The sequence below is a fragment of the Zingiber officinale genome, chromosome 6A (assembly GCF_018446385.1).
Source record: "Zingiber officinale cultivar Zhangliang chromosome 6A, Zo_v1.1, whole genome shotgun sequence".
Taxonomy (NCBI): Eukaryota; Viridiplantae; Streptophyta; class Magnoliopsida; order Zingiberales; family Zingiberaceae; genus Zingiber; species Zingiber officinale.
The window spans coordinates 29,416,556-29,426,568 of NC_055997.1; positions in this window are offsets into that span (position 1 = coordinate 29,416,556).

Below are 10,013 nucleotides of genomic sequence, written 5' to 3' on the forward strand. Positions count from 1 at the left end.
TGGAAAAAAATGCTATAAATGTGGTTTAAGGTTTCCATGCTTTCATGACATTTGAGACCTTGTTTCACACCTGATAGGGTTCGGCCACATGAAGTTTAGGGACTTGGAGAACTTAGAAACCAAGTAAATCATGCTTATAATGCTTCCTATGAAATTGATGTAATGATAATTTAGGTTCCACATGCTTGGAGGTAATTTCTACCTAAATTGAGATCTAAGGGGGTTCGGCCATGATAAGAACCCAAGGGATTAGGAAGCTTAGAACCCAAGTTAACTATGTTACCATGTTTCTTATGATAGTATAATCACATGATGCACCCTTATGCTTAAATATGTATGCTTGTGATTTATAGTTTTTATGATATGATATGTGTTTAGAAATATGCATGTTTTGATGATATGTTATGTGCTTAGAATATGCATGCTTGATGATATGCTATATGCTTAGAATATGCATGTTTTTATGATATGATATGTGTTTAGAAATATGCATGCTTTGATGATATGTTATATGCTTAGAATATGCATGCTTTTATGATATGCTATGTGGATAGAAATGTGCATGCTTTGATGATATGCTATGTGCCTAAAATATGCATGCTTTTATGACATGATGTATGCCTAAGTGATGCATACTTTTTATGACATGATGTATGCCTAAGTGATGCATACTTTTATGACATGATGTATGCCTAAGTGATGCATACTTTTATATGATGTATGCCTAAGTGATGCATACTTTTATGACATGATGTATGCCTAAATGATGCATACTTTTATATGATGTATGCCTAAGTGATGCATGCCTGTATGATGTATGATATGTATAAGTATGACATGTATTTTACTTTGAATGGCTTGTACCAAAAGGGTGGGCTCCTTATGCGCCCCTAGGTCTGGGCCTAGTAAAGGGTGGGCTCCTTACGTGCCCCTAGGTCGAGCTACGGGCCTAGTTTCCTAGTAGGTTTAAGACTAGCTACCTTGGATCTACTTAGGATGCGCGCATTATGTATGTATGTGGTACTAAGCCGGGGCCCTGAATATGTTGATATTATGTTCAAGTATATGTATGTAAGAAGAAATGGTTTTAAAGATCATGAGACATACACATGTTTTTCGGATACATGTTTTCAAAATCATATTGCATATAATTTATGATCATGTTGTGATGATGCTATGATTTATGATATGTCATGATTAGATATGATTATGTTATGTTTCATGCTATGCCTTAAGAGCTTGATATGCCATGTCACCTTATGATGATACTATGATATGCCATGATTAGATATGCTTAGGTTATGTTTCATGCTATGCGTTAAGAACTTGATATGCTACGCTACCTTAAGATGATACTATGATATGCCATGATTAGATATGATTATGTTATGTTTCATGCTATGCTGTAAGAGATAATATGCCATGACTAGTTATGATGTTGGTATGTTGCATGATATGCTTAAAGAGTATGATATGTTATGCCATGACTAGTTGAGATTATGTTATGTTGAGACATTCTTTAATTATGTGATGATTTTTGGTTTTAGTGAGTAGGAAAGGAACTTACTGAGCCATGAGTGCTCATAGCTTACTTTCCTTGTACCACAGATAAAGAAAAAAGCTGGATGAGCTAAAGGAGCAGCAGGAGAGGCAAGGAGATGTGTGTGGCGGTGGCTAGGCAACCAAATAAGAACCTGCTTTAAGAACCTTTTAAGAATTACGCTTTGGTTTCGTAAATTGTAGTACTATATGGTTGACTTGATGTTATGTTTTATTTATCTTGTTATCATGTTATGGAAACCATATTAGTGTAGTTCAGTTTTTATTAAACTAAGAAAATGTTTTTAAGTCTTCCGCTGTAGTATGTTCATAGAGTATCGTAGCCCCGTCCCTTAGGGTTAGCAGGGAGGGCGGGCGTTACAGGTTGGTATCAGAGCCAGGTTTTTGCCCGCTCACTACACACACATCAAGCCTCCGACCTGCCGCTCCAAGTAAGAATGCTTATGTTTAATTTCTTGTTATATGGTTATGCTTAAATTTCTTGTTATATGCTTATGCTTAGTTTCATGTTATATGATTTATGCTTTATCTTCTTGCTATGTTGCTTATGCTTTATTTCCTTATGTTATATTGTTTGTCACTCTATTCGTTATTTTTTTTTCCTTATGTTGCTTATGTTTTAGTTTCATGTTTTACTTGATTATGTTTGATGCTTTATTCTATGCTTTTAGTTATAATTTAGATTAGGATTACATATTGGTAGGTTAGGAATGATATCAGAACAAATAGATAGAAACAAAACAGTACGTTAGATTGGCTAAAAATGACAACCACTTACACTAGTCTGTTTGTCCTTATTTAGATAAACATGGTTAGGACACGCAATGCCCGAACCGGAGGGACAGTGACTCCACCAGACCTAACACAGGTAGTCGCAGACCTCCAGCATCAGATCACAGAACAACAGCAGCTGATCACTACCTTAATGGGTTAGCAAGGCAACCCGGTTACCCCACCGGCAAATCAGAATACACTACCGGTTATACCTACAGCCGCACCAGTACCCCCGGCAGCCCCTACTCCGATGGTCCGACAAGAGGCCTATCTGATTCAGTGACAAAGGCTTAAGCCGGAAGCATTCTCGGGAAACTGCGAACCATGGGATGCACAAGCCTGGCTCAAGACCGTGGAGAGCATAATGGAACTACTGGACTGGCCTGAACACGAGAAGGTTAAATGCGCGTCGTTCTGCCTTACCGGAGATGCCCGGATGTGGTGGGACAGAGTAAAGGCGAAAAGAAAAATAAACCAAATGCAGTGGACAGATTTTGAGACAGAGTTCTTAGAGGAATTCTTCCATATGCAAGTGACCAACAAGCACTATGATGAGTTCACTGAGTTCCGGCAAGGTGATCTGTCAGTTAACGAAGCCGTCAAGAGGTTCAACCGCCTAGCACGACTGTGCCCCGAACTGATCCGTACTAAAAAAGACAGGGTCCGATTAATGTTAAAGATGCTCCGACCCGAGATAGCCCTGAACGTAGCCGGCGGAGTTAATAGACCGCAGACTGCAGAGGAGCTAGTCAGCAGTGCCCTAATTACTGAGCACTACCAGAAAGTAATGAACAAGGGCATGAACCAAGCACTGACCGGAGGACAAAAATTGCACAATACCAGAACCGACTAGAAAGGAAACTCAAGTGGAAAGAGGAAACAGTGGAATAAAACAAAAGGTGGTCCGGCCAATAAGCAGACCAAGTACCCTCAGTGTGCCACATGTGGGAAGATGCATTCTGGAGTATGTCTCCTAAGTACCAGAAAGTGCTATAACTGCGGAAAGGAAGACCATCTAGTGAGAAATTGCCCAACTCAACCTCAGGCACCACCTCCACAGAACTTTCAGAACAGGAGTGCCCCCGCAGAGCTTCACCAGATGCAAGCTGCCATAGAAGGGACTTCAATCAGCCAAGGAAGATTGGAAGCCCCTCCCGCTATGACGAACGCCAGAGTCTACTCTCTCGCTCAGGATGACATGGCGAACGCCTCTACTGTCATCACAGGTCAGCTATCTAATTTTAGTCAGTATGCTAGAATTTTTATTCAATGCTGAAAGCGAACTGATGAGGGAATCCATCGAGAAACTGAAACATGTTTCGTATCCGTTAGTTGAAACCATGTCCGGACGACTCTCTACCCTCACCATAACACCAATGTTATTTGAGAACATGTTAGAGAAGCAAACCAGGGACCCGAGCCTTCAAAGAATTAAAAAAGAGATCGCAGGAGGAAAGAATGACGGGTTTCGTATCGCAGACGATGGAATATTATACCTCAGGGATCGGTTATGCATTCCAGAGGATCCAGAGTTGCGAAAGAAGATACTGGAAGAAGCCCATACAACGCCTTATGCAATGCACCCGGGTTCCACTAAGATGTACCAGGACCTGAAAAAGAAATTTTGGTGGTCCGGTATGAAAAGAGAAGTGGCTCAGTACGTCAGTACTTGTCTGACCTGCCAAAGGGTAAAAGCTGAACACCAGAGACCCGGCGGATTACTGCAACCTGTCCAAATTCCAGAATGGAAATGGGAAGAAATCTCCATGGATTTCATATCAGGTCTACCCAGGACGACAAACGGATATGATGCTATATGGGTGATTGTGGACAGATTGACGAAGTTTGCACACTTTTTGGCGATCAAGATGACTTATTCAACTGAACAACTAGCTCAGATATATGTTAAGGAAATCGTCAGATTACACGGTATCCCTAAGACCATTATTTCTGATAGAGACGGAAGTTTTGTCTCGCACTTTTGGGAGTGCGTTCAGAAGGCCCTCGGCACAAAGTTGTTATTTAGTACAGCTTTCCACCCTCAGACCGATGGGCAAACCGAAAGAGTGAACCAAATATTAGAAGATATGTTAAGAGCTTGTGCCCTGGACTTCAAGGGAAGCTGGTGCCGATATTTATACCTGGCAGAATTCGCCTACAATAATAGTTACCAAGCTACTATTAAAATGGCACCTTACGAAGCTCTGTATGGGAGGAAGTGTAGATCCCCTATATGCTGGTATGAGAGCGGTGAAAAGAAGGAAATGGGGTTCCGAACGGAACTTATTGATGACACCACCCGAGCTATACAAAAGATCCGTCAATGGATAGAAACTGCTCAGAGCCGGCAGAAGAATTATGCCGATAAACGGCGCAGACCGCTAGAATTCAACATCGGAGATTTGGTATTCCTTAAAGTATCCCCCATGAAAGGGATAATGAGGTTCAGAAAGAGGAGCAAGTTAAGCCCACGATACGTAGGACCGTACCGGATTTTAGAAAGAGTGGGCCAAGTCGCATACAGACTAGAACTACCTTCAGACATGGCGGCCATTCACAATGTGTTCCATGTATCGATGCTCAAGAAATGTACTCCCAGCACAGATCAAGTGATTGAGCCTCAGTCGGTACAGGTGCAGGAAGACCTGAGTTATGAAAGTAAACCCATCCAGATTCTGGACCGAGAAATCAAGAGGTTAAGGAACAAAGAAATACCCTTAGTAAAGGTCTTGTGGCGGAATCAACGATTTGAAGAAGCCACCTGGGAATGCGAGGACGATATGAAACAAAAGTACCCGGAGCTATTTTAAAGTTCGAGGATGAACTTTTTATGAAGTACGGGGTACTGTAACACCCACTAAGCTTTTAAGATAAACATATGAATGTGGAATTTTGCCTTAGAAAAATAATAAGAAGTGAATTGAAGCAAAAAAAAGAAATAAAATGAAATAAAAAGAAGAGGAAGTCAAGGATTGAACCTTGAACCTCTTATATTATATTTCATAGAATTAATTAGTAGAAACCAATTGGGATAGAGAGAAGATGTTGATAGCAAAGGAGGGAAATTCATGATAAGGGTGAGAGTAAAAGCTAGCCAAAAGAAGACAAGAAAAGAGCAAGAGAAAGGCAACTTGCCTTCCTCCCATTCTCTCCCTCTTCCTCTTTACTTTTGCCGAAAATTTAAAGAGGGAATTAAGAGGATTCAATCCCCCTTATTTCATCATGAATGGTAAGAATAAATGAATAAATAAAATAAATAGGAAATAGAAAAAAAAAAGGCTAAGGGAGAAGGAAAGCAAAAATCAATTTTGCTACCTCTTCCCCCTTAACATAAAAGGGAGCAAGAAAAGAGAAGTTTATTTTTCTCTCATTCTTCCTCTCCCTCACCGAAACCATCAGTCCCCTCTCCTCCATCTTCGGCCCCAAAGCCAAGGTTTTTCCCCTAAGAAAGCCTAAGATACAAGGAGGACTTAGCAAGGGAATCAAGGGAAAGGAACTAGAAGAAGAGGCTACTTCTTCCATCACTATACCTTAGATCCACAAGCGAAAAGGATGTAAGCTTCCCCTCACCGTGGTACAAGGATTTTTTATGTGATTTTTGGATTTTATGAGGATTAGAAAACATAGGAAAGAATTTAAGAAAATTCGGCTATAGAAAGGGTTTTCAAATCTAGGAAGGTTTAAACAAGTATTTATTTCATGATATGTTTTCTATGCTATGTAGGAAGGATTTTCTTCATGTTTTTATACCTAATTGATTCTTGATCAGAGGAGTGCCTAACCCTAGAATTTCGGCCAAAAATATTTTAAGGAGGTTAGGGAAAACATTGTGTAACTAAACTAGTACAAGATTCCCTCCATGAACTACTAAGGGTCTTTTATTGGTTTTCTTGCTTGAAAGTTACTTGGAACCAAAAGAAATCCATTTATATGTTTCGGCCAAGAAAAGGGCTTAGGGTTAGGAAGACCTTTAAATTTAAGTAACCATGTTTGTATGATAGAATATAGAGTTCTCTTAAAGAATTGCATGTTGAACATTGCTAGAAATTCATGAACTCTTATTTTAGATTTTCGGCCATGATAAGATGGATAGTTTAGAAAAGCTTGAACAAAATTCTAATATGCTCAAGACCTGTGTGATATTATGATATGAAAGTTGTTTAATGCTCTCATGTTTAATTGGAATATAGAAAATTAGTTACATGATATATGACATGTAAGATCACAAGGGTCCTAGCTTGTTTATGAACCAACTTTGTATATGATGTTCTTAGTAATTTTTGCCATGAAACTTACTTAGGTTTTCCATGCCTTAGGCCACTTAAAACCTAGTTTAAAGATTGGTAGGTTTCGGCCATGAGGAAAAATAAAAGAAAAAGGGAAAGAAACCTAGGAAGCCTAAGACACAATTCACATGTATGTTTATTATGCTTGTCTTTATACATGCTATGAAACTTGTATGATTTCTTATGCTTTTAGGCTATTTGAAGCAAGTTTATATACTGTTGGGTTTCGGCCAAGTAGGGTTTAAAAGACCTAGAGGCCTTAGAAATGAAACCAAATGTGTTAAAAGTGCATCTTATGAAAATATGATAATGTGTTGATTGTGTCACATGCTTGTATAATTTTTTTTCCATGACCTAAATGGACCATGGTATGTTTCGGCCATGAAGGGATAGATGCCCTAGAGACCCTAGAACAAAAATTAAATATGCTTATGTCACTCTACATGAAATATGATAAGTAGAAAGACAAAGTTCTCATGCAATGTGTTGTTTAATGACCTAATTGAGGCTAGGGTAAGTTTCGGCCAAACATATTGTATAATGTCTTATTATGAATTTATACATGATGTTAGTTCAAGTTCACATGCTTGTATGTTTGTTTTTTTAGCCCTAATGAACACTTGTTAAAAGTTTGACCATGACATATGTTAAGGGCTTGAAGGACTTAGGAACTAGCTCAATATGCTTACTATGTTACTTGGAAAAAAATGCTATAAATGTGGTTTAAGGTTTCCATGCTTTCATGACATTTGAGACCTTGTTTCACACTTGATAGGGTTCGGCCACATGAAGTTTAGGGACTTGGAGAACATAGAAACCAAGTAAATCATGCTTATAATGCTTCCTATGAAATTGATGTAATGATAATTTAGGTTCCACATGCTTGGAGGTAATTTCTACCTAAATTGAGATCTAAGGGGGTTCGGCCATGATAAGAACCCAAGAGATTAGAAAGCTTAGAACCCAAGTTAACTATGTTACCATGTTTCTTATGATAGTATAATCACATGATGCACCCTTATGCTTAAATATGTATGCTTGTGATTTATAGTTTTTATGATATGATATGTGTTTAGAAATATGCATGTTTTGATGATATGTTATGTGCTTAGAATATGCATGCTTGATGATATGCTATATGCTTAGAATATGCATGTTTTTATGATATGATATGTGTTTAGAAATATGCATGCTTTGATGATATGTTATATGCTTAGAATATGCATGGTTTTATGATATGCTATGTGGATAGAAATATGCATGCTTTGATGATATGCTATGTGCCTAAAATATGCATGCTTTTATGACATGATGTATGCCTAAGTGATGCATACTTTTTATGACATGATGTATGCCTAAGTGATGCATACTTTTTATGACATGATGTATGCCTAAGTGATGCATACTTTTATATGATGTATGCCTAAGTGATGCATACTTTTATGACATGATGTATGCCTAAATGATGCATACTTTTATATGATGTATGCCTAAGTGATGCATGCTTGTATGATGTATGATATGTATAAGTATGACATGTATTTTACTTTGAATGGCTTGTACCAAAAGGGTGGGCTCCTTATACGCCCCTAGGTCGAGTTTCGGGCCTAGTAAAGGGTGGGTTCCTTACGTGCCCCTAGGTCGAGCTATGGGCCTAGTTTCCTAGTAGGTTCAAGACTAGCTATCTTGGATCTACTTAGGATGCACGCATTATGTATGTATGTGGTACTAAGCCGGGACTCTGAATATGTTGATATTATGTTCAAGTATATGTATGTAAGAAGAAATGATTTTAAAGATCATGAGACATACACATGTTTTTCGGATACATGTTTTCAAAATCATATTGCATATAATTTATGATCATGTTGTGATGATTCTATGATTTATGATATGCCATGATTAGATATGATTATGTTATGTTTCATGCTATGCCTTAAGAGCTTGATATGCCATGTCACCTTATGATGATACTATGATATGCCATGATTAGATATGCTTAGGTTATGTTTCATGCTATGCGTTAAGAACTTGATATTCTACGCTACCTTAAGATGATACTATGATATGCCATGATTAGATATGATTATGTTATGTTTCATGCTATGCTGTAAGAGATAATATGCCATGACTAGTTATGATGTTGCTATGTTGCATGATATGCTTAAAGAGTATGATATGTTATGCCATGACTAGTTGAGATTATGTTATGTTGAGACATTCTTTGATTATGTGATGATTTTTGATTTTAGTGAGTAGGAAAGGAACTTACTGAGCCATGAGTGCTCATAACTTACTTTCCTTGTACCACAGATAAAGGAAAAAGCTGGATGAGCTAAAGGAGCAGCAGGAGAGGCAAGGAGATGTGTGTGGCGGTGGCTAGGCAACCAAATAAGAACCTGCTTTAAGAACCTTTTAAGAATTACGCTTTGGTTTCGTAAATTGTAGTACTATATGGTTGACTTGATGTTATATTTTATTTATCTTGTTATCATGTTATGGAAACCATATTAGTGTAGTTCGGTTTTTATTAAACTAAGAAAATGTTTTTAAGTCTTCCGCTGTAGTATGTACGTAGAGTATCGTAGCCCCGTCCCTTAGGGTTAGCAGGGAGGGCGGGCGTTACAAGAGTCTGACCGGCCTGTGATTCCAACTATTAGACTTAGGTGTGACTTAACTAAGTCTCGCACCGAGCTTTCGAGCCTCAAAGGCCCAGTATCACCAAGGCAGGTGCCGACCGGCGAGATATGTGCCAGGCGGACATCCTGATCAGCCAAAGATCATATCACAACCAACGAAACGGGAACACGACCTAGCAAGCCTAGACAGTGGAAGTAGCCGAGCGGCCGACCCGCTTGGCCCATACAACAGAAGTATCTGAGCGGCCTCCCCGCTCAACCCAGATAGTGGAAGTAGCCAAGTGGCCTCCCCGCTTGGCCTAGACAGCAAAATTAGCCGAGTAGCCCACCCACTCGGCCCACTAGCATACAAAGGCAGGATCGACTGATATCCTCCTCGAGACCCGTGTCGCAGATAGATAGCATGGTTGACGACATGATCAGGCAGAGAATCGTACGACGGAAGCTTCCATTGTCTTATCAGGATATGCTCGGGCTGTTGAGGTATGGTATCAGGTACACTTTTCTGACACGTCCTATCAGGGAAAGCTTTGAGATGTGTGCATGCCTCGAGCAGTGTGCATGCGCACCCCTGGGAGCCCTATATAAAGGACCCCGAGATTCGACGAAGGTATGAACATTCTACTATTGCTATAGTTACGCTGCCACTTTCGTTTCTTTGCTTGCTTGCTACTTTCACCGGAGATCTGACTTGAGCGTCGAAGGGCCATCGCCGAAGAACCACTCCCTGGCTTAGTATTGATGCTTTTTTGTG